Below are 24,570 nucleotides of genomic sequence, written 5' to 3' on the forward strand. Positions count from 1 at the left end.
ATCCTCTTTTTCTGCATCCTCACCAACATCTGTCGTTGCCTGAGTTGTTCATGTTAGCTATTCTGACGGGTGTGAGTTGGTATCTCATTGTGGTTTTGATTTGTATTTCCCAGATGATGAGTGATGTTGAGCATTTTTTCATGTGTCGGTTGGCCATCTGGATGTCTTCTTTGGAGAAGTGTCTATTCATGTCTTTTGCCCATTTCTTCACTGGATTATTTGTTTGTTGGGTGTTGAGTTTGATAAGTTCTTTATAGATTTTGGATACTAACCCTTTATATGATATGTAATTTGCAAATATCTTCTCCCACTCTATCACTTGCCTTTTAGTTTTGCTAATTGATTCCTTCACTGTGCAGAAGTTTTTATTTTGATGAGGTCCCAATATTTCATTTTTGCTCTTGTTTCCCTTGCCTCTGGAGACAGGTTGAGTAAGAAGTTGCTGCGGCCAAGATCAAAGAGGTTTTTGCCTGCTTTCTCCTCAAGGATTTTTATGGCTTCCTGTCTTACATTGAGGTCTTTCATCCATTTTGAGTTTCTTTTTGTGTATAGTGTAAGAAAGTGGTCCAGGTTCATTCTTCTGCATGTCGCTGTCCAGTTTTCCCAGCACCACTTGCTGAAGAGACTGTATTTATTCCATTGGATATTCTTTCCTGCTTTGTCAAAGATTAGTTGGCGATGCTTTTGTGAGTCTGTTTCTGGGTTCTCTATTCTGTTCCATTGATCTGAGTGTCTGTTTTTGTGCCAGTACCATACTGTCTTGATGATTACAGCCTTGTGGTATAGCTTGAAGTCCGGGATTGTGATGCCTCCTGCTTTGGTTTTCCTTTTCAAGATTGCTTTGGCTCTTCAGGGTCTTTTCTGGTTCCATACAAATTTTAGGATTATTTGTTCTAGCTCTGTGAAGAATGCTGGTGTTATTTTGATAGAGATTGCATTGAATATGTAGATTGCTTTGGGTAGTATTGACATTTTAACAATATCTGTTCTTCCAATCCATGAGCATGGAATCTTTTTCCATTTTTTTTGTGTCTTCTTCAATTTCTTTTATAAGCTTTCTATAGTTTTCAGTGTATAGATTTTTCACCTCTTTGCTTAGATTCATTCCTAGGTATTTTATGGGTTTTGGTGTAATTGTAAATGGGATTGATACCTTGATTTCTCTTTCTGTTGCTTCATTATTGGTGTATAGGAATGCAACCGATTTCTGTGTGTTGATTTTATATCCTGAAACTTCTGAAGAATATGCTACCAAAGAATGAATGGGCTAACCAAGAAGTTAAAGAGGAAACTTAAAAGTACATGGAAGCCAATGAAAATGATAACACCACAACCCAAAACCTCCAAGTATTTGTTACATTTCCAAATTTTTTCTTGTGGTTCATTTCGATTTTCTTAGCGTTGTGGTCTGAAAATATGCACGGTATGATCTTGATCTTTTTGTACTTGTTGAGGGCTGATTTATATCCCAGTATATGGTCTATTCTGGAGAACGTTCCATGTGCACTGGAGAAGAATGTATATTCTGCTGCTTTAGGATGAAATGTTATGAATATATCTGTTAAGTCCTTCTGGTCCAGTGTGTCATTCAAAGTCATTGTTTCCTTGTTGATTTTTTGATTAGATGATCTGTCCATTGTTGTGAGTGTGGTGTTGAAGTCTCCTACTATTATGGTATTACTATCAATCAGTTTCTCTGTATTTGTGATTAATTGATTTATGTATTTGGGTTCTACCACATTTGGTGCATAAATGTTTACAATTATTAGGACTTCTTGGTGGATAGACCCTTTGATTATGACATAATGCCCTTCTTCATCTCTTGATACAGTCTTTATTTTAAAGTCTAGATTGTCTGATATAAGTATGGCTACTCCAGCTTTCTTCTGTTGACCATTGGCATGATAGATGGTTCTCCATCCCCTTAATTTCAATCTGAAGGTGTCTTTAGGTCTAAAGTGGGTCTCTTGTAAACAGCATATAGATGGATCTTGTTTTCTTATCCATTCTATTACCCTATGTCTTTAATTGGAACATTGAGTCCATTGACGTTTAGAGTGAGTATTGAAAGATAGGAATTTATTGCCATTATGATGCTTGTAGAACTGGAGTTTCTGGTAGTGTTCTCTGGTCCTTTCTAATCTTTGTTGCTTTTGGTATTTATTTATTTGTTTGTTTGTTTGTTTTTTTGTTTGTTTATATGTTCATCTTGTCTCCCCTCAGAGAGTCCCTTAAAATTTCTTGCAGGGCTGGTTTAGTGGTCACAAACTCCTTTAATTTTTGTTTGTCTGAGAAACTTTTTATCTCTCCTTCTAATTTGAATGATAGCCTTGCTGGATAAAGAATTCTTGGCTGCATATTTTTCTGATTCAGCATATTGAATATATCCTGCCACTCCTTTCTGGCCTGCCAAGTTTCTGTGGATAGGTCTGCTGCAAACCTGATCCGTCTTCCCTTGTAGGTTAGGGACTTTTTTTCCCTTGCTGCTTTCATGATTCTCTCCTTTCCTGAGTATTTTGTGAATTTGACTATGACGTGCCTTGTTGATGGTTGGTTTTTGTTGAATCTAATGGGGGTCCTCTTCTTCATGGATTTTGATGTCTGTGTCTTTCCCCAGGTTAGGAAAGTCTTCTCTATGATTTGCTCACATAACCCTTCTACCCTATTTCTCTTCCTCTTCTGGGACCTCTATGATTCTGATGTTGTTCATTTTTAATGAGTCACTGATGTCTCTGATTCTCAAATTGTGCTCTTTTGCCTTAATGTCCTTCTTTTTTTCTGCTTCATTATTCTCCATAATTTTGTCCTTTATATCGCTGATTCTCTGTTCTGCCTCATTCATCCTTGCCACCGTGGCATCCATCCATGATTGCAACTCAGTTATAGTATTTTTTTTTTCCAACGTTTATTTATTTTTGGGACAGAGAGAGACAGAGCATGAACGGGGGAGGGGCAGAGAGAGAGGGAGACACAGAATCTGAAACAGGCTCCAGGCTCTGAGCCATCAGCCCAGGGCCTGACGCGGGGCTCAAACTCCCGGACCGCGAGATCATGACCTGGCTGAAGTCGGACGCTTAACCGACTGCGCCACCCAGGCGCCCCAACTCAGTTATAGTATTTTTTATTTCATCCTGACTAGTTTTTAGTTCTTTTATCTCCACAGAAAGGGATTCTAGTCTATTTTCAACTCCAGCTGGTATTCTTAGTGTGATTCTAAATTCTGGGTCAGACATCTTGATTGTATCTGTGTTGGCTAAATCCCTAGCTGTCGTTTCTTCATGCTCTTTCTTTTGGGGTGACTTCCTTAATTTTGTCATTTTGAAGGGAGAAAGTGAATTAATGTAGAAAAATTAAAATTAAAAAAATTAAAATGAAAAAATATGAAAATGAAAAAATGAAAAACACACACACAAAATTGAATAAATGATGCTAGATCCTAGGTATGTTTTGGTCTGGGTGTTGAAAGTGGTTTGACAGATTAGAGAAAAAAAAGGGGAATAAAAAATGGAAATCATTTCAGAATTTGAAAAAAATGAATACACTGAAGTAGACTAAAATGAAATGATGAAAGTAAAATAGAATTTGAAAAAATTTACACAAAATTAAAGAATATAGTAGAAAAAAATTAAAGAAAAATACTTTTAATAAAGATTGAAAATAAAAATGATTTTTTTCTCTTTCTGTATTCAAGGAAAAGAAATGAAAAAGAGAAGAAAAAAGAAAATTGAATAGATGGACCTGCTAACAGATTGAAATAGGACTGAAATTACTTCGTTTTCCCCTAGAAATCAGACTATGAAGTGCTTTATAGTCTAGGAACTAAGCAGGTGGTGAGACTTGTGTTCTTGAAGAGGGAGGTTGGCCCAGTTGGGTGGGGCTCAGTGTAACCTCTCTGTTCTCCACTATATAGCACTGCTAGCCTACTGGGATGGAGTGTTGTGGTGCTTGTATGTGCATATGCGCATGCGCGGGAGTGGTGAAAATGGCGTCACCAGCTACCTAGTCTCTAGTATCAGAACTCTGTTCTCCCCAATCAGCAATCACGCACCTGTCCTCTGTCTTCAGCTTTCAAACACTCCCCGCTTTTTCACTGTCCATTACCAAGCCCCAGGCAGTACCTCTCTCCCTAGTTTTGTCTCAGATGTGGCTGTTTTCCCCGGTCTCTTACTTCTGAAAGACTGGGGCTTTGACGCATTCCTCCCCTCTGCGGGAGGGTCTCACCGAGCAGTGGCTGAATGTTAGATGCACCCAGGAATGCTTGATGGACCCTGCTGCTGCCAGTGCCCCAAGACCGCGGCCAGGTGCCAGCCTGCCCCAGAAAAAGTTTGTGAGATAGGGTAGCAGCAGCGTTTCAGGAATTATGGAAAATCACAACACACATCTGGCACCAGCCTTCACCCTTAACGACCTTGTTCCAGCACCAGTGAATGTGGCCATTTTCTGGGGTCTGCTGGGACCAGGTGGCTTCAATAGTCTCTACCAAATGCCCTTCCAGCAGTGGAACTGCTTTTCCCCGTGTGGCCTGAGAACCTCCCGGACCCCATTCTGCTCCTGGGGATTCGCTTTTCCCACCAGAGCACCACCAGGTATTGAGCTGTGGAGTTGCAGCCTTTGCTCTCCCCTTGTTTACAGTCTTAATGGAGTTTAAACCCTCTCCTTTCTCCTTTCTCCCTTTTTAGTTTAGCTCCTGTGGCTGTTTCCAATTTTTCACTTTCTCTCCAGCTGCTTTTGGGGAGGGGTGCTTTTCCCGTATTCTCCTCCTGCCCCTGTCTCTGTCCGCTCTCCACCTGCAAAAGCAGCTCCCTGTCTGCTGCAGCTTCTCACTCCCCAAGTTCACCTCTCTGCGCTGCATACCTGTTGAATTCTGTTGTTCAGGTTGTGCAGATTGTTGTGTTAGTCCTCCAATCAGTTTTCTAGGTGTGAAGGATGGTTTAATGTTGGTCTGGCTGTGTTTCATGGATGCGAGACACACAAAAAACTTACATGCTGTTCCACCATCTTGACTACCCCCTCCAAACCACATCTTCTTTAGCCAAGTAGTATTCCATTGTGTATATAAACCATAATTTCTTTATCCATTCATCAGTTGATGGACATTTAGGCTCTTTCCATAATTTGGCTATGTTGAAAGAGCTGGTATAAACAGGGGTACAAGTGCCCCTATGCACCAGCACTCCTATATCCCTTGGGTAAATTCCTAGCAGTGCTATTGCTGGGTCATAGGGTAGATCTATTTTTAATTTTTTGAGGAACCTCTACACTGTTTTCCAGAGCAGCTGCACCAGTTTGCATTCCCACCAGCAGTGCAAGAGGATTCCTGTTTCTCCACATCCTCTCCAGCATCTATAGTATGCTGATTTGTTCATTTTAGCCACTCTGGCCAGCGTGATGTGGTATCTGAGTGTGGTTTTGATTTGTATTTACCTGATGAGGAGTGACGTTGAGCATCTTTTCATGTGCCTGTTGGCCATCTGGATGTCTTCTTTAGAAAAGTGTCTATTCATGTCTTCTGCCCATTTCTTCACTGGATTATTTGTTTTTTTGGGTATGGAGTTTGATGAGTTCTTTATACATTTTGGATACTAGCCCTTTAACCAATATGTCATTTGCAAATATCTTTTCCCATTCTGTCGGTTGCCTTTTAGTATTGTTGACTGTTTCCTTTGCAGTGCAGAAGCTTTTTATCTTCATGAGGTCCCAATAGTTCATTTTTGCTTTTAATTCCCTTGCCTTTGGAGATGTGATGAGTAAGAAATTGCTGCAGCTGAGGTCAGAGAGGTTTTTTTCCTGCTTTCTCTTCTAGGGTTTTGATGGTTTCCTGTTTCACATTCAGGTCCTTCATCCATTTTGAGTTTATTTTTGTGCATGGTGTAAGAAAGTGGCCTAGTTTCATTCTTCTGCATGTTGCTGTCCAGTTCTCCCAGCACCATTTGTTAAAGAGACTGTCAGTTTTCCAGCTTTGTCAAAGGTTAGTTGGCCATACATTTGTGGGTCCAATTCTGGAGTCTCTGTTCTATTCCATTGGTCTATGTGTCTGTTTTTGTGCCAATGCCATACTGTCTTGATGATTATAGCTTTGTGGTAGAGGCTAAAGTCTGGGATTGTGATGCCTCCCACTTGGTTTTCTTCTTCAGTATTACTTTGGCTATTTGGGATCTTTTGTGGTTCCATACAAATTTTAGGATTCCTTGTTCTAGTTTCAAGAATGCTGGTGCAATTTTGATTGGGATTGCATTGCATGTGTAGCTTGCTTTGGGTAGTATTGACATTTTAACAATATTTATTCTTCCAATCCATGATCATGGAATATTTTTCTATTTCTTTGTATCTTCTTCAATTTCCTTCATAAGCTTTCTATAGTTTTCAGCATACAGATCTTTTACATCTTTGGTTAGGTTTATTCTGAGGTATTTTATGATTCTTGGTGCAATTGTGAATGGGATCAGTTTCTTTATTTGTCTTTCTGTTGCTTCATTATTGGTGTATAAAAATGCAACCGATTTCTGTACATTGATTTTGTATCCTGTGACTTTGATGAATTCATGTATCAGTTCTAGCAGACTTTTGGTGGGGTCTATCGGGTTTTCCATGTATAGTGTCATGTCATCTGCAAAAAGTGAAAGCTTGACTTCATCTTTGCCAATTTTGATGCCTTTGATTTCCTTCTGTTGTCTGATTGCTGATGCTAGCACTTCCAACACTGTATTAAACAACAGCGGTGAGAGTGGACATCCCTGTCGTGTTCCTGATCTCAGGGTAAAATCTCTCAGTTTTTCCCCATTGAGGATGATATTAGCTGTGGGCTTTTCATAAATGGCTTTTATGATGTTTAAGTGTGCTCCTTCTATCCTAACTTTCTCGAGGGTCTAAAACAAATGTTTATTTGTGTTCTTTTGATATATATAGAGAGAATGTGCATGTGAGGGGAGGAGGGGCAGAGTAAGAGGGAGAGAGAGAATCCCAAGCAGGCTCTAAGCTTTCAGCACAGAACCTGATGTAGGGCTCTATCCAATGACTGTAAGATCATGACCTGAGCTGAAATCAAGAGTTACTTGCTCATCCGACTGAGCCACCCAATGGCTGACATAGGCATCCCTGTTTCAGTTAATTCTAGTGACATCTATCCAGCCACCAATTCAGAAATCTGGAATGATCTTTTTGTTGTTCCTTTCCTTCTCCTGCCCCAAATCAGCATAATCATATTCTATTAATTCTATTTCTTTTTTTTTTTCAAATCTGTCCCTCCTCTTCATTACCATCCTTGCTATATTAGTCACTCCCTCATCATAAATGGCGGTGGTCTCATAACTGGTCTTCCTAACTCCTGAGTTGCTTCCTCCAAAGCCACCCTCTTCTCTCTTACCAGCTTTTAAAACAATTTTTCATATTACTTGGTCTGCTTAAAGCTCTTCAGTAAGCTCCTCAATCGCTTAGCAGAATAAGCCCAACTCTTTAATGTGGTAAACAAAGTGTGTTGTCATTTGAACTCAGTTTTACCTTTCTAGCATCATCTCTTGCTTCCACCAGTGTCTTGCACTCATCTACACTGAACGTTCATTTCAATAAATGATGCCCGTCTTTTACACTCCTCCTCCATGCTGTTCCACAGCTGTTCAATTTTCTGCCGATTATCTGTTGATCTTCAGCTAATTCACTTACTTCCTCGAACTCTAAGCAAATTCAGGGTCTTTTGCCTCTTCCTGCTGTTCTCTTATCATACTGCTGTTTCCACTGTCATCACATTTTACTGTAGCTGTTTGTGTTTCTATCTCCTGCACTAAATTATGAATCCCTTGAAGGGAGGGACGAGATCTCAGTCATTTCTGTCTTCCTAGCATCTGACATATATTAGTTGTCTAGGGATTGATTGATTGATTATTTTTATTTTTTTCAAATTTTTACTTAAATTCTAGCTACTTAACATATTGTATAATATTGTTTTCAGGAGTAGAATTTAGTGATTCATCACTTACATATAACACCCAGTGTTCAACACAAGTGTCCTCCGTAATGCCCATCACCCATTTAGCCCATTCCCCACACCCAACTCCCCTCCAGCAACCCTCAATTTGTTCTCTATCATAAACAGTCTCTTATGGTTTGTTTCCCTCTCTCTTTATTCCCCCTTCCCATATGTTCATCTGTTTTGTTTCTTAAATTCCACATAAGACTGAAATTATATAGTATTTTTCTTCCCTGCCTGACTTATTTTGCCTAGCATAATGTACTCTAGCTCCATCTAATTCTTTGAAAATGGCAAGATTTCATTTCTTTTGATGGCCAAATAATATTCCATTGTGTATGTATACTATATCTTCTTTATGCATTCATCAGTCGGTAGACATTTGGGCTCTTTCTATACTTTGGTATTGTTAATGCTGCTACAAGCATTGAGGTACATGTACCCATTCAAATCTGTCTATTTGTATCCTTTAGGTAAATACCTAGTAGTGCAATCGCTGGATCTAAGGTAGTTATATTTTTAACTTTTTGAGGAAACTCCATACTGTTTTCCAGAGTGGCTGCACCAGTTTGCATTCCCACTATCAATTTTTCTGCATCATCACTAACACTTGTTAATTTTAGCTATTCTGACAGGTGTGAAGTGGTATCTCATTGTGGTTTTGATTTGTATTTCTCTGAGTGTAGGGATTTTTTTTAAAGCAATGTCCTTCTGACATTGGGTCCCCATTTTGTGTTCATTTCCTTTCTACCTTATTGAATGAATTATCAACACCATGTTAAGTTCCACCCTTTTATTTCCCATTCACCTTGCCAACTCAGGGCAATAAGGCTCCTACCCTCTTCACTTCTTGGCAAAGTCACCAATGGCTCACATATTGCCAAACCCCAATAGCACTTTCCAGCACTAAAATTATCTGATTTATCCTATGCCTTTGGCACTGGGGACTATTCTTTTCATTGCAAAGCTCTTGTAAGGTTCTTGCTGTCTCTCTCTCACTGATACTGGGCACTTCCCCTGTCTCCAGCCCTTTGTAAACTCTTCTCTGCTTACCCTTCCATAAGATTTGGTACTCTGTCTCCTGTTCTTATTTTCAACACTCAATGTAGAAAACTTCCATAATATCATATTAACCCTATGGTTTTAATTACTACTCACATTCTGATAAGTCACTAAACTATATCTAGCCCTCACCCTCATCTGCACTTCAGGTTCAAATATCCAACTGCCCAGCCAGTTCCTCCACAACTAATTCACATGTCTTCAGCATGTCACTGCACCCTGAATCCTCCACCAAAGCGAGAAATCTTTTGAGGCACAAATTCTATACTTTCTTTTTCCTTATTTTAAACCCTTGGATGGTTTCCTGTCCTTCAGGATTAAGCTTTAGCATGGCATAGTAGGCTCACTGTGACCTGGCCCCTATCTCCACCTCCATTTCACCTCCTGCCACTCCCTGCCTTGCACTTTTATGCTCTAGTAATCTTGCACTGCTTGTGGTTCCACTTCACTTCTTTGTTTTGTTAGTGGTAGCTCTCTGCTGAGAATGCAGTTTAACCTTGATAATCCTAATCATCACCCAAGTTGCTCTCAGTATTACATCATTCAGGATGTTTTCTCCAACTCTCCAGGCTTGGTGGTTAGGAGCTCCAGTTCTGAAGTTATTCTATTGGGGTTTAAACCCTCTTCCAAACCATATTAGCAGAATGATCTTGGAACAATTACTAAACCCCCCAATCATGAGTCCTCCCAACTGAAAAATGGGGATAAAAATAGAATGTAATTTACAAGGTTGTTAGAGAATTAAATGAAATTCACAGAACCTGGCACGTGGTAAAAATTCAATAAATATTTTATAACATGACGATCATTCTTCTGAACTATGCCATATCCATTTCTGTATCACCAGAGCTAAGAAATACTTGGCATATTGTAGGTACTCAACACCTAGTTACACCTAGTTATTGGATTGAAACAAACTGAATGAATTAATGAATAAATAAACTAGAGCATATTTATGTATGGTCCATATTAAGAGTGTACAAAAGGGGGTGTCTGGGTGGCTCAGTTGGTTAAGCATCCAACTTTGTCTCAGGTCATGATCTTGTAGTTCGTGAGTTAGAGCCCCTCATCTAGCTCTGTGCTGACAGCTCAGAGCCTGGAGCCTGCTTCAGATTCTGTGTCTCCCTCTCTATCTGCCCTCCCCCGCTCATGCTCTCTCTCTCTCTCTCTCTCAAAAATAAACAAACATTAAAAAGAAAAAAAGAGTGTACAAATGAACCAAACAGAAGAGTCTCAGTTAAATGATTTATTCTGGTAAGTGCCAACTGCTATTTTAGAAAGAGGTTGGTATATTTAATGTGCTGGCCCCTGTGGAGCATTGCTCAGCTCCACCCTTCTGGATGGAAGCACTAACTCCTCCAGCTGTTGGGAGTATGATGGCAGACTTCTTACAGCTGAGTATCCCTTCTCTGGTGACAGTGCTGGGCTGAAAAGAGCCATTTTTCCCGATGTACTGCCCCTGCCTGCATCTAAAGACTAGTCTACTCAGGAGACTAATGTCTAACCTTGCTCTAATTTGGGACAATTTTACATGGCCATTCTAGTTGCAGAGGTCACCATAGGATTGAATGAGCCTCTGTTGGAACTCCCATGCAGCCCAATTGCTTTCTCTGTGCAATCTGACTTCCTTCACATTTGTATAGATGTTGACCCCCATGAACACATCCTGTAACATCCTGTGTGCAAACTTCTGTTTTAGAATCTATTTCCTGGAAAATCCTACCTGCAACATTTCACAAAGGATGAGAGTCCAGTGAATTACATTTTAGATATAGTTTATATGAGATGTATATGAAATGACCAGGGCTATGGCTGGCACCAAAACAGAAGACGTGATGATTATTTTTGAGAGGTGACAGGATTTAGGAGGGAGTGTCAAAATAGAAGCCACTGCTTACAGCAGCTTAATCTCTGGCTCACCCTATAACCGGAATATTATGAACTGTGAGTCCTTTAGACTCTGTGTCCACATATGTGTATTTTCTATCACTTGTATCCTACGGGAAATGCAAACATGGAAAGTGAAAGAAATCCCTGAGGCAGCCTGCCTATAGCAAGCTCTTGGGGAAATTGGTAAACCCTGTATTGTGATTATGTATCCCCTGGCAGACAGTGATTAAGGTTAATGCTGGGCTGCATTTTTATTAATAAAAAAGGGCAGTAACATTAGAAACAATATACTGCCTGCCCATATTACATTAGAATTTCACTTTAAAACAATTTGTTCTAGAGGAAATAGCCACTAAATAACTAAAGTTGAGAAGTCTTAGTTAGTAAACTTGTCACAAGGGTTTAGCTCAGCACAAATTAATTCTTAGTATGGAAGGCCAGGATAGGTTTGTTTTTGTTTTTTAACTCCAGGATATATGATAGCTTCTATTTATGAATTTCAAAGGAAAGAGATATACATTTTACTGCATAAAATACATGCACAGAAAAAAATAATACTGAATTCTACAAATTAAAAACTGGAGGTCCTCCACCATTTCTCACTCCACAAAGTCATTTCCCAGAAGTAGTCACCACGAAGAATTTGGTGTACATCTGGGAGAATATATCTCACATGTATTTATATTTATAATAAAACTATGAAAATAATACAAAAAACTGGATAATGAATCTGTTAATTTTTTAAGCTAATGTATGTATATATAGATATGAAAACCTCTATTCTCTCATTCATCCTCCTGTTCAGTTGAATCTCCTGTGTACATAACACAGGAACCTCAGTTATTGCTAGAATATTGACAGTTTTCTTTTTCCTTCTTTCCCAAAACAACTTTCTGTGAAAACACCAGTGGGACTGTGTGTTTCTTTGGAAGTTCAGCTTCTGATAATGGTGATATCTCATCATATTGCAACCTTGATGGAAGGACTTCTTATTTTCCCTTTTGTATGTTTTTAATCCCATATTCACGTTGCACCTAGATTTGCTGCTTTCATTAGTTCATATCACTTTTAATTTAATAACAACAGAGAATTAGAAAGTTTCTGCTTCTTAGGACATTGCTAGTATTTCTCTTTCAATCTGTTTGTACTTGTCTCAACTTGTGCTCTCTTGGGTCCCAATACCAACTACATTTCCTATGTAAATGACAGCAAAAGGCCTCAGTCATTACTGCAGAAATGATTAAGAAAGAACTCCACATTTTGAGGCTTGTAAACCATAAAATATACTACCATAGGAAATGATTCCCATTTCCTTGGAGAATTCAACAACATAGAAAGTTTGAACATAAAAGATTAGAAATCATCCAATCTCATTTTACTGAAGATGAATTTTTAACAGCACAGCAGAGTAATCTAATCTGCAAACATAAAATATGTCAGTACTATGAGTAGCTCTGATTCAAATGCATTTAGAGGCAAGAACCTAGACAGATAAATCTGCATAAACAGATTTGATGATTTTGAGGACAATACCTGGATGCAGTCCTTTGCAATTAAGAAAGCAAATATTATTGCTGCTTTTGAATATTGCAAGCAAACTGGACAGAAATGAGCCAATCTTAAATCATGCCACTTATGTGAAGAAATTTTTTAAAAGGGTGGGCAGTAGCTGGAATTTTTTATTTAAGAGTTATCAATTTCGATGTTTCAGGTTTGAATGAAGAAATATGGTCTTTAATTATAGACAGCTACTGTTTTTCTTATAATAAACAAGGGGCTCATTTCCCTGTCATAAGAAAGAGAAATAAATACCAAATTGTTATATATGCAGCATGGGCTATAAATAGAATATTTTTCTAGTGCCATTAGGTCATTTGTAAGTTTTGAAATCCTTGCTTTGGAATTACCATTGTCATTAAAACCTTACTTCTCAGGAGTGATGAAATGCATGTGCTTCTTATCTGTACTGGAGTAAATGCTGTCATGCAAATCAACAACTCAAGGATACAACAATGATAGGAAGTTAAATGTAAAATAAAACTGTGAAAAACATCAACATAATGAAAGCTTAATGTACAATATGGTAGAACTCTTTTAAAGGGAAAAATAAAAAGCTGTGATGAGTCAGAAAATTAGTGTCTCTAAGAGAGTAGAATTGATAAACAATCATGAAAACAGTTTTTCACATCATGCATCCTACAGACCTGGAACTTTTATCTTAAAATGGTCATCCTTCTTAGAACAAAGATGGTAGTCAGGAAGATAGGTAGTGATCGGCACAATAGACCATAGATTTTATAATTACCACCATGCTTTTGTAAGCATATGTCATCTGAATATTTTAAAATCTATTATAATAAGCATACTTGAGCCAGTCAAGCACAAACTTTCATACAATACACCCTTGCCTGTTATTTACTCATATAACTAATGCAGTAGACCATGCCCAGTTAAATGGAGAACATTCCCTTGTAACAGCACAGCTGCTGCCTGGGACAACCCACAACAAACCTGGCTGTAGCTGCCCCAGGAGTCCAAGACTGAAAGAATGGTGATTTTACCTTGATATTCTGCTGAAACTTCCTGGAACCTACGAGGTTAAAATCTCAGAACATCTAGAAAGAAAACAGTAAGTACTGTTAAAACAATGCTGCAGAGGAGCTAATAAATTCTTCGGATTAACACCAAAGCCTGATGCAAATGAATTTAATCCCTTGATATTCAGGGAGAAATTAAAGCTAATGAATTAAATATGCAAGTCTTCTTTTGTTGCAATTCTCTTTTGCAAATATTGCAATAATCTTGCATTGTCAACATTATTGGAGAGCTACTTTCTAGCTATTTTGAACATATTTCCCTACCGAGCATCTGTTATGCTTAGCATTTTAAGTGCATTGATTAGTTCTCAAAATCCTGAACTTTTTCTTTCATAAAATTTTTATTTTAGGAAATAGACAAAAACATCTTGCATATATGTAAATGTCACTACCAATGTCTTTTAAAATAAACAATAAACTTAATTTTGCCATAGCTTATTTAAAGTTTTTTTTTCCTGCTGTCTTAAAAAAGACATACTAACCATAGATTTTATAAGAAAGCAAAAAAGACTAGGAATTTTTAGACTTTTTCTCCAATATCAAAGTATTAGTAAGATGTTAAGAAATAGTTTTTATACTAAATATATCTGTTATTTTTATAGCCAAATGTTTCAACAAGATATTTCAAATCCTGAAATCATTCCCACTTATATGAAGTCAAAATATATGTCTTAAGTCATTAATTCATTAATACTTTGGTGGATTATATTTAGGTAATTTGATGCATTACGCTTACCATTGGTAGTAAGCAAAGGATTCAGAAAAGGACAAGCTAGTTGTTGTGAAGGGTTGTCCTGATGCAATATGGATTTATACTTAGGCTAGAGCCCTGCCTTTTAACTAGGGAGGGGGCATATTTTTGGTTTTGTAATGTAGCTTGAGGTGAAGGCAGACCATGTCCCTTTTCCACCACCACGTTTTAATTTATTTTATTTTTATTTTTTATCTTTGGGAGAGAGAGAGAGCAGGGAGGGTAGAGAGAGAGGGAAACAGAGGATCTGAAGCAGGCTCTGTGCAGACAGCAGAGAGCCTGATGTGGGGCTCCAACTCATGAACCGTGAGATCATGACCTGAGCCAAAGTTAGGTGTTTAACCAAGTGAGCCACCCGGCGCCCCTCTACCACCAAATTTTTAAAAAATTAGTATTTTAATGACAGCAGTTGTAGGACTGATTGAATTGTCAGGTTAAATTTCTTAATCTAGGTTCACAGGGACCAGCGATTATATTATTCAGAAAAGTCAGTGGGAAGATGTAAGAAAAGATTTTTCCCTAGAGTGTGTAAATACTGTACCCAATAAAATATTCAAAGATATTTTAGCCAAGTTTCATTAGATATAGAATTCCTTGATTGGAATGCATGGTGCAGTGAGTGTTTAGTCTACCTACCGCATTGTGGATGGATGGGTTCATTTGGGTTTGTAAGAATTATCTGGAAGCCTCAATATATCAATTCTAGCCTCTAGGTGAGAAACTACATTGCCTGGAATTATTTTATGTGCATCAGTGAGAACCGTATAAGGAAGCCTTTAAAAACCTAGGATGCTAACAATGGTTTCTTCTCCTCCCCACTCTTCTTTTTTCTTTTCCTTTCTTCTTCAGTTTTTAAAAGCATAAATCCTTCCCTAGGGTAATCAAGGGAATGGTAAGCAGTCTCCACCATTTGTAAACTTTTAAGTGCTGGGGATGTTCTAAAAGGCCTGGTGTCAGAGTGCTCTGTGTGCTTTCCAAAAGATGAATTTCTCACCACACACTTTATGCGAGATGGTCCTGAACAATAGAATGATGACATCCTTCCCACCTCCTGCACTAGTGTGCCACATTGTCTCACCTGGTTAACTAAAGACTAGAAAACATTTCCTTTAGAACTGATAATTCAGTGCCCTAATCAGGGGGTTTTCCCAGGAGACAGAGTACTCAGGCAATGCTGAGTCTATTCACATGGCCTATATTCTCTGGCATTATTCAGTACAATCCTCAAGTGCTTAGTGTTAAAGAATTGGGCTGCTTTTCTTTTCAGTTACTTATATCAAGAATCATTTGACTAATCCAATATGGTTTGGGGAATAAAACTAGATTTAGAGAAATATCACTCCTCTATAGAATGTTTTATTAAATTCTTACCTCTTCTGGAAGGACTTAAGTCTTAATGAGTCATATTCTAAAAAGGAAAATAGCATTTAAAAAGGAAGCAGGAAACCAATTTTCCCAGTTTAAGAATACAAATGAAAAGGATTATTTTTTTTTTTCTTTGAGTGAGAAGTAAGGGCATTAGAGTTAATAAAATCAGTTTAGTTTATTTCAGTTCTTATCAGTTCAACAAATATTTACTGAGCATTCACAGGTACTAGCATCAAATGAGGTGCTGGGGATACCAAGATGAAGAAGATACTGTCTCTTTATTCAAGTAACTCTGGGTCTTATGGGTGAGACAAACACACAGATGGACACTTTCATAAATATGGTAAGGGCTGATTCAGTAGTTCTCAGGGTGCTCTGGAAACCCACAAGAAGGAATCTGAATTTAACCTAGGAATGGGTGCTGTCAAATGGGGATAATGCCTGCACTGTGTTTATGGTATGAAAAGGAGGTTGCAGGCTAAAAAAAGTCTGAGGTGAGAAAGGGGAAAAGAAGAACTCTGGTTGGGGAGACTAGCAGGCAATTCAAGCAGAAGGAACAAGGTGAGAAAGATGGGAAGATACAGAATAGGATGTGCTAATTGGAGAACTATGATCAGCTGTGGACCATGAGTAACTAATATGAGGAGAAGGATGGTAGAGGGACAGATCCACTCAGAGTACTGAGGGCTAAGGCACTTGGACTTCAGTCTATAGGTATTGGAGAGAAATAGAGAGGGGCTTAATGTTACAGACTGTGAAGGGTTTGAGATTTTAATCACTTTGCAAGCTAACAAGTTAGGCTATTAGAATTTCATAAATGCTTGGACACAAGACTCCTGGGTCAGAGACAAAGGATTTTGTTACTCATGACAGGGTGAGGTTCAAATTCATATGGTTTTCCTTCCATGGGGGCAACAGGAAGATGGGCCCAGGTGGATATTGTGCAATAGTGGTTTTGCATCACAGCCAAGAGACCCAAAGCTCAGAATTCCCCAATATTTTATAAGGAAGATGTATGCAAACTTGCCCAATCTTTCCCTGGGGGAAGAGATTATTTTTATTATACTGTGTACAGCAAAAAAATCTGTTCTCTCCTAGAGGAAGACACTATATTTTCTAAGGATGTTTGCCATACAAATATTCTTGAAAAGATAATCTGGAATAAAAGCTTTCAATGCCTCTGCTCACAAGATGTGCAAGAATGTTAGAGATCTGTGAAGAGTTTTCCACAACAGTATAACAATAAAATGTGTGTTTTAGATGTATCATTCTGGTAGTAGGTGAGGGATGGGGGTTGGGAGGTTGTTGCAATCATCTATGTGAGAGCCTAAGTTTGAGAGGTGGTAGGAATGAATTTGAGAAATATATAGGAAGAAAAAATAGGTAGCTTTTGCCTTCTGAGAGAGGGAATGATCTAAGATAGGAGCCAGCAAACTTCTTTAAATAAAGGGCCAAATAGCAAATATTTTAGGCTTTGTGGGCCATATGGCCTCTACCTCACTCCACTGTGCCACTGTAGTAGAAGGGCAGCCATCAACACATATAAATGAATGGGTGTTGCTGTGTTCCAATAAAACTTTAGTTATGAAAATATGTACATGGAATGTAGTTTTCCGACACCAGGTCTAGAATAAAACTCTAGGTTTTTGTTTTCTTATGACTAAACAGATGGAAATGCTAATAATTGAGAGAAAAGATTTAGCCAATTTTGTTAGTGTGAGTTAGAGAATGAGGAGATGAGGTTTTGAAGTTTTGAATTTAGGAAAGTAAGAAGTATACAGGTATAGATGTTATTAAGCAGATGGATATAGGAATTTGAAGTTTAAGACAAGGTCAGTGTTAGAATGATTTAGAAGTTCTAAGCATATAGATGGAAGTTAAAACCATGGAAGTGAACATCATCATTCAGTGAGAACATGAAGAGTAAGTAGAGAGATGGACCAAAGACAAAACCCTAGGGATCACCAATCTTTAAGGGTCAGGCTTAAATTAGGAGGTACTCCAAAATTTCTTAAGATGTGACATCTTATTTGTGTGTACTTGTGTGTATGTGTATGTGTATGTGTGCGTGTGCGTGTGTGTGTGTGTGTGTGTGTGTGTGTACAAAGAAGGAATTAGAGAATGCATTTCAATGATAAAACAATCCTCCCCAAGACCTTCAATTCTGAAAACACCCCCAAACTGTGTCAGTCACTTATTCTTCATCAGAATAATAAAAAACTTCTAAGAAATTTCAGAGGCACACTTATACTTTTCTCTTTTCAATTTGTGATTTTGAGAGTAAAGTTAACTGAGAAGGACCTTGATGAGTCATAGTGAAATCCAAATTACTTCCATTAGAATACAGTTTTTCATTTCATCCAGTAAAGGCATATAGGTAGGTTTGTTCCAGTTTTCTCTTCTGAATAGAAGTACAACTGCAGTTATTAGTTATTCATTTATTTGGGCAGTCACTTAGCAAATATTTAATCAGTATCTACAACGTGCATAGTGAGGCACTGAGGAGGATAGAAACATGAACAAGACACAACCTGCCTGGGTTTAAACACAATAGCGACATCAAGTAGAATGTGATCAGTGGCTCAAGAAATGGCCACTAAAACCATAGCAACGTGATTGGTATGTTTTCTCTGCTACTCTTTGTAATGTGTAGAAACTTCCAGAAAAAACATGAACCCATACTTTTAAGTCATAGTGATCTATGGGTGCAGGAAGGGGAAACTGTAAATAAAACCACATGCTTGCACATTCTCTTCAGAAGAGTTTAGAGGGATGAAATTCATTCAATACTATTGCAATCTATTTGAGCTGTAAGAATAGTTTTCTTTGGTAGCTTGTTAAATATACTCACATTACAAGGGTAGAAAATACCTAATTAAAAAAAATTAAAAATCATGTGGTGAGATAATGATTGTGTTTACACACACACAGTGAGTTTGACTTTGGTTCAAACAACTATTTTTTAATCTATATGACAACAATTTAAAATTTTAAAACATATTTTTAAATTAAAAAATCTTTTGAAGTAGTTTAGGGTTATGTAAAATTCAAACAAACAAAAAAAAAGCATTTTTTTTCTTGCTTTAGCTCCAAAATGGAAGACTCTAATATTTAGTGGATAGGGTAAGTTATATTGGCACAGGAGTTTCCTATTGCATAATCATTGAAGAACAAGTCAAACCAATAATCAATTTCTTTATGTTATAGGCATATATCTATATTTGAATCCTGAACGAATTCATGTATTTTCTTTCTTGAATTACAACTGTTTGGATCAGATATAATGTCTTGTTTATACCAATGAAATTTGTTTGCTTTGAGTATATTCTTTGGTGGTTTGTTGTGAACTCTATGGAGAATCCTGTAGTTTTTAATCCTCAATTTTTATTTTAATTCAAATAATTGAAGAAGCCCTTAGATTATTAAAAGCTATTACATGTTCAGTAGGAGGGTCTTTGATTAATTCTTTTGAACATTCATTATGGAAATAGTGTTAAATCACCGCTGAGTTTAGGCACTATATTTTACACGGCATTTGCATCTGTAAATAATCGTGATTGTGAAAAATGCCTGTTTGTGTTCATGAAAGTAAATTTCCTTGATCCACTAGTTAGATAACATATCTGACAAGGCCTTTGGTGAGTGAGTTCTTTCAAGGATCAAGAGATATTGGCTTGATGGGCTAGCCACTCACTGGCACCCGTCTCCATTATTTTGAAAGCCTACTTGGAAAATGAAGGCTAACTTCATAGCAGCAATAACCTGGTCCAGTATGATCAGAATCTTATATTTCTTGCCAACTCACATTTATTCCTTAAAGAAGAGGGTAAATTTGTGTCATCTTGAGTGGGTCAGAATAAAAGAGGATTGTAAGTGAATAAAGATGTATTTGGAAGTTTCTCCCATCAGTTTTAGTGCAAAGCTTAATGAACAGTATTACCTATACTCAGTTCTCACGTATATATGATCCTAATGTTGCCTCACAAGTGCTTTATATGTTGTAGTTTCTGCCCTTCCTCAGATCTTCTGTAGAAAATATCATCTGAGTAAGTGCAAGTGCATCTTCATTATAACTCTAAGTTCGTTGCTGGAGTTAATTTTGCCTTCATTAGGCTGTGAGTTTCTCTGGGGAGAGACTGCTTCTACTGCTTCCTTTACAACTCTCCTGATAGCAAGACAGGTGCCTATGACTGGGACTCAGTAGGCATTTCTGCTTGTTTGCCATCAAAATGTTAAGGTTTGTTATTAAGAAGCAAAGAGCCGAGATTTAAGGTTAGTTGGAAGCACAGGTTGAGGCCAAACGATAGAAGGACTTATCTGCTAGGCATATTTGGACTTTATGATTTTTGGGGGGCAAGAGAGAGATGTAATAGTAGCTGTGCTAGAGGTGGCCTAAGCACTTGGGAGGCAGAGAGTGGGTAGTGGAGGTTAGGGGGTTGGACCAGGCAGTACGCAACTGTTGAAGTTTAGGCAAGAAGAATCAAAAGCCATAAGTACAGATAGATGACAAATATCACAGTGAAGGAAAACACTAATCAATGAAGTCTGAAGGAAGAGGTTAGATTCAGAGTGGGGAGACAATAACTGAGCAAAAAGAGAAAAAGAACGTTTTAGTTTTCTAGAAACATTAATGGAATTTCAGTTACTGAAATATTTTTGACGAAAAGTTCATGTCTTTCTCAGCAAAGTGAATAAGTTCATTTTTCCCTCCCTCTCTTTCCTCCCCACCTTCCTCCTTTCCCTCCTTCTTCTTTCCTTCCCTCCCCCTTCCTTCTTGCCTGCCTGCCTGCCCTCTTTCCCTCTCCTCTTTCTCCTCTTTCTTCTTCAACAAACACTGTCAACAAATCCTGAAGTTTATTACCTCTGGTTTCATTTATTTCACATTTCCCCTTTCCCTGGTGTCTTAGTTTGAATTTATTGATTTGAAATTGTCTTCTTTTGGACTATTCCTTCTGCAAAATACATTATTGAACTTAAAATTAGTGACCCAGAATTGTTTAAGAATTTCTTCCCTAGAGATTTCTTTTTTCCCTTAAGATAAATATGCAGAATTTTACTAGATTTTTGAAGAGTTCATTTTGTTCCATGATTTCTCTGCACTTCCACCCCAGAGGTCAGGAAATGCTCTCAGGTTCTTCTGAGATTATGCCTCCTAAATAATGTGTAAGTCTCTATAAATGTGACCTGGAAAGGTATTGCTGGAGACAATTATGTGTTGCCTGCTTTCATTAGCATGGCCTGCCTACTCTTGTCAGACCCTTCTTCCCTGTTCTCTGTGTGTGTACATGTGTGTATGGTTTGATGAAAGTGGGGTCCAGGGATCCAAGAGGTAGGAGGCAAGTGAGGTGTCATTTATCAAAGTATTAGCACAGTGGGCAAAAGCACAGTGGGCAAAAGGACAGTGATGCTAGAATCTAAATTGAGTCACTAGGCCAAAGTCTTCATAAAGAGAAAGAGTTTGATAAGAAGCAAAAAACAAACAGACAAACAAACAAAAAAAACCAGGGGTACCTGGGTTGCTCAATCCTGCTTAGAATTCTCTCTCCACCTCTCTCTGCCCCTCCCCCACTCGTGCTTTTTCTCTCTCTCTCAAAATAAATTTAAAAACTTAAAAAAAAGAAACACGTGGGGGAAGGTGACATCAAGAGAGCAGAGCTTGAGAGGTTCTGGAACTCTAATGCAGATATTGAAGTCACTCTTTAGAAGGCACTAGTATCACTCAGCAAGGTGGCTAAGTTTACTTAAGGGATTGAAATGGGGTGGAATTACCTTTTCTGGTCCAAAATTGCCAAAGCTATGAAACTTAGGAAAAGCATCTCTCCAAAATACCTCATTTTTTTATTTGGAGAAAAGGGAGAGACAGGACTCCTTGTTTTATAGTCATTATAACTCACCAACTTACTTAAATCTTTAATCAACTTAATTCCAGAAAGGAGAGAATTGATTGAACTGTATGATTTTCAGAGACAACATGTTCTTGGTAAATTGAAGATATACAGCTTTGTAGTGTAAATCTCAGTCTCTAGAATCAAGCAAACCTCACTTTGAATCTTTGTTATTTATAAACTTTGTGAACTTGGACAAATTTCTTAAGCTCTGCAGGCCTCTATTTCATTATCTGTAAAAAGAAGGTAATAATAATAATACTGATCTCTTAGGATTTGGGAGATAATTTAATGAAATTATAAAGTGCCTGGAATCATGTGAGATATAGAGTAAATGCTCAATAATGTTAGTTATTGTTACCATTATGATTACTTTCAATCTAAATTTTTATTTTCTCAGATTACTTTGATACCTAATTACCTCAATTATATCTTTAGTATAAAGAATGAAATTGGATAAAAGATCATCTATATTCCCAAATAATTTCTTTTATTTCAATCTAACACTGGGTACAAATTGTGCAAATGAAAATAGTTGGAATTAAATACAATAGAGTAAATATTTTCTAAGTGGACCATTGTTGGATCTATTTCCATACTCAAATGTTATGGAGATGGAAATGTTATTCTTAAACACATGTATTGAGTCCTATGTCTAAAATTTCAATATACTAGAGTCAGCTGTCTAATAAGTTAGCAACATTTTTTATTATTCATTAAATACAAATTACCTTAGCAGGTACTGTGTGAGAAATGAGAAAGAAATGCAAAATTGAGTTTTGGTCACAGAGCTCCTATTGCCAAGTTAAGGAAACAGAAGATAAATACACAGAAAAATAGAAGAAAATGTGTAAATGAATACTTTAATAGACAAATAAGTGAAAATAAGAAATTTAGAAAATAGGCACTGTATCCTTTACATATAGTTGGACATATATGGATAAATAATTTTACTTTCAGCTTTTTTCTTAATGTTAGCACATAATAATTTACCCATATCATTAAAATTTTTTGTTCTTAATTGTTATTGACAGTTTAAACAACTTTGTTGAGATGTAGTTGACATACCACACAATTTTCCCATTTAAAGTAGATAATTCAGTGTTTTTTAGTATATTCACAGTTGGAAAACCACCACCACAATCAATTTTAGAACATTTTCATCACCCCCAAAAGAAACTTCATACCCATAAGCAACCAGTCCATTCCTCCTATTTCTCCCCAACCCTTCTTCAGCTTTCCAGCCCTGGGAAACCATTAATCTACTTTCTGTTTCTTTAGATTTGCCTCTTCTGGATATTTAATATAAATGGAATTATAAAATGTGGGGCCTTTTATGACTGATTTCTTTTACTTACATGTTTTCAAAGCTCATTTATGTGTGGCATGTATCTGTACTTCATTTCTCTTAATTGTCAAATAATATTCCATTGTATGGAAATACTGTGCTTTATTTATTCATACATCAGTTCATGGGTATTTGGACTGTTTGTAGTTTTTGGCTGTTATGACTATTGCTGCTTTGAACATTTGTGTGTAAGTTTTTGTGGAGATGTATATTTTCATTTCTCTTGGGTATATACCTCAGAGTGAAATTGCTGGGTCATATGGTAACTATATATTTAACATTGTGAGGAGCTGCCAAACTCTTTTCCTAATTGACTGCATACCATTTTACATACTCTCCAACAATGTATGACGGTTCCAGTTTCTCTACATCCTTGCCAGTATTTGTTATTTTCTGTTCTTTAAAAAATTAATAAAATCATTCTGGTGAACTGGTTTTGATTTGCATTTCCCTAAATACCAGTGATGTTGAACATTTTTTAATGTACTTATTGGCTCTTTGTATATCTTCTTTGAAGAAATATTTATTTGAATTCTTCACTTATTTTTTAATTGTGTTATTTATCTTATACTTTATCATACACACACACATATATATATGTGTATATGGATATATATATACATATATCCATACACACACACACATTTACATGTACATATGTGTATTCTGGATACAAGTTCTTTATTAGATATGTGATATGCTAATAGGTTCTCCAATTCTATAGATTGTCTTTTCACTTTCCTGATGGTATTATTCACAGCATAAAAGTTTTTAATTTTGATTAATTCCTATTTATTTATCTATTTATTTTCTTTGATCAGTTGTGCTTTTGGTGTCATATCTTAAAAGCCTTTGCTTAACCAAAGGTCACAAATATTTACTCCTGTGTTTTCTTCTAAGAGTTATATAGTTTTAGTTCTTACATTAAGGTCTGTGATCCACTGTGGGTTAATTTCTGTATATAGTGTAGGGAAGAGGTACAACTTCTTTTTTTTTTTTTTTGCATGTGATATCTGGTTGTTTGGTACCATTTGTTGAAAAGACTACTCTTTCCCTCCATTGAATTGTCTTGGCTAGCTTTTCAAAAAGCAATTGAGTATCATTTCTGTTTCATTGATCTATACACCTAGCTTTGTCAGTACCAACTGTCTTGATTAAGGTAGCTTTGTAGTATGTTTTGAAATGAGGAAGTATGAATCCTCCAAGAACTTTGTTCTTTTTCAAGATTGTTTTGGCAGTTCTGGGTCCCTTGCATTTCCATATGAACTTTAAGATCAGTTTGTTAATTTCTGCAAAGAAAAAAATTCACCTAGGATTTTAATGGGAACTGCATTGAATTTATATATCTGTAAATACTTTTATTTCTTCCTCTTCAGTTTGGATTCCTTTATTTATTTATTTTTTCCTTCTTGACTAAGTGCCCTGTCTAGAATTCCCAGCACAATACTAAATAGAAGTGTTGAGAGTGAATATTCTTCTCTTGTTCCTGATTTTAGGGGGAAAGCATTGTCTTGCACATTTAAGTAAGATTTTGGTTGTGGGTTTTTCTTAGATTAGTTTGAGGAAGTTCCCTTCTGTTCCTAGTTTGTTGCTTTAAAAAAAAAAAAAAAGGTATGTCGGGCTCTGTGCTGACAGCTCAGAGCTTGCAGCCTGCTTTCGATTCTGTGTCTCCTTCTCTCTCTGCTCCTCCCCCGTTCATGCTCTGT

The 24,570-nt window shown here is 37.1% G+C and overlaps 1 protein-coding gene across 8 annotated transcripts in view; it reads left to right on the forward strand.

Moving 5' to 3' along the window:
- LMNTD1 (lamin tail domain containing 1) overlaps positions 1-24,570 on the forward strand; it is a 446,849-nt gene that overhangs the window by 53,095 nt on the left and 369,184 nt on the right. Inside the window, exon 2 of one of the 8 annotated variants that reach the window (XM_086713807.1) lies at positions 13,394-13,544. The exons of the other annotated variants lie outside the window; for them this stretch is intronic. The gene's annotated coding sequence lies outside the window, so the exon portion shown is untranslated. The remainder of the gene's footprint in view (positions 1-13,393; positions 13,545-24,570) is intronic. 8 annotated transcript variants of the gene reach the window in all.

Source organism: Puma concolor, chromosome B4 (genome assembly GCF_028749965.1).
Source record: "Puma concolor isolate L17-30 chromosome B4, mPumCon1.1.hap2, whole genome shotgun sequence".
In the NCBI taxonomy this organism is placed as follows: Eukaryota; Metazoa; Chordata; class Mammalia; order Carnivora; family Felidae; genus Puma; species Puma concolor.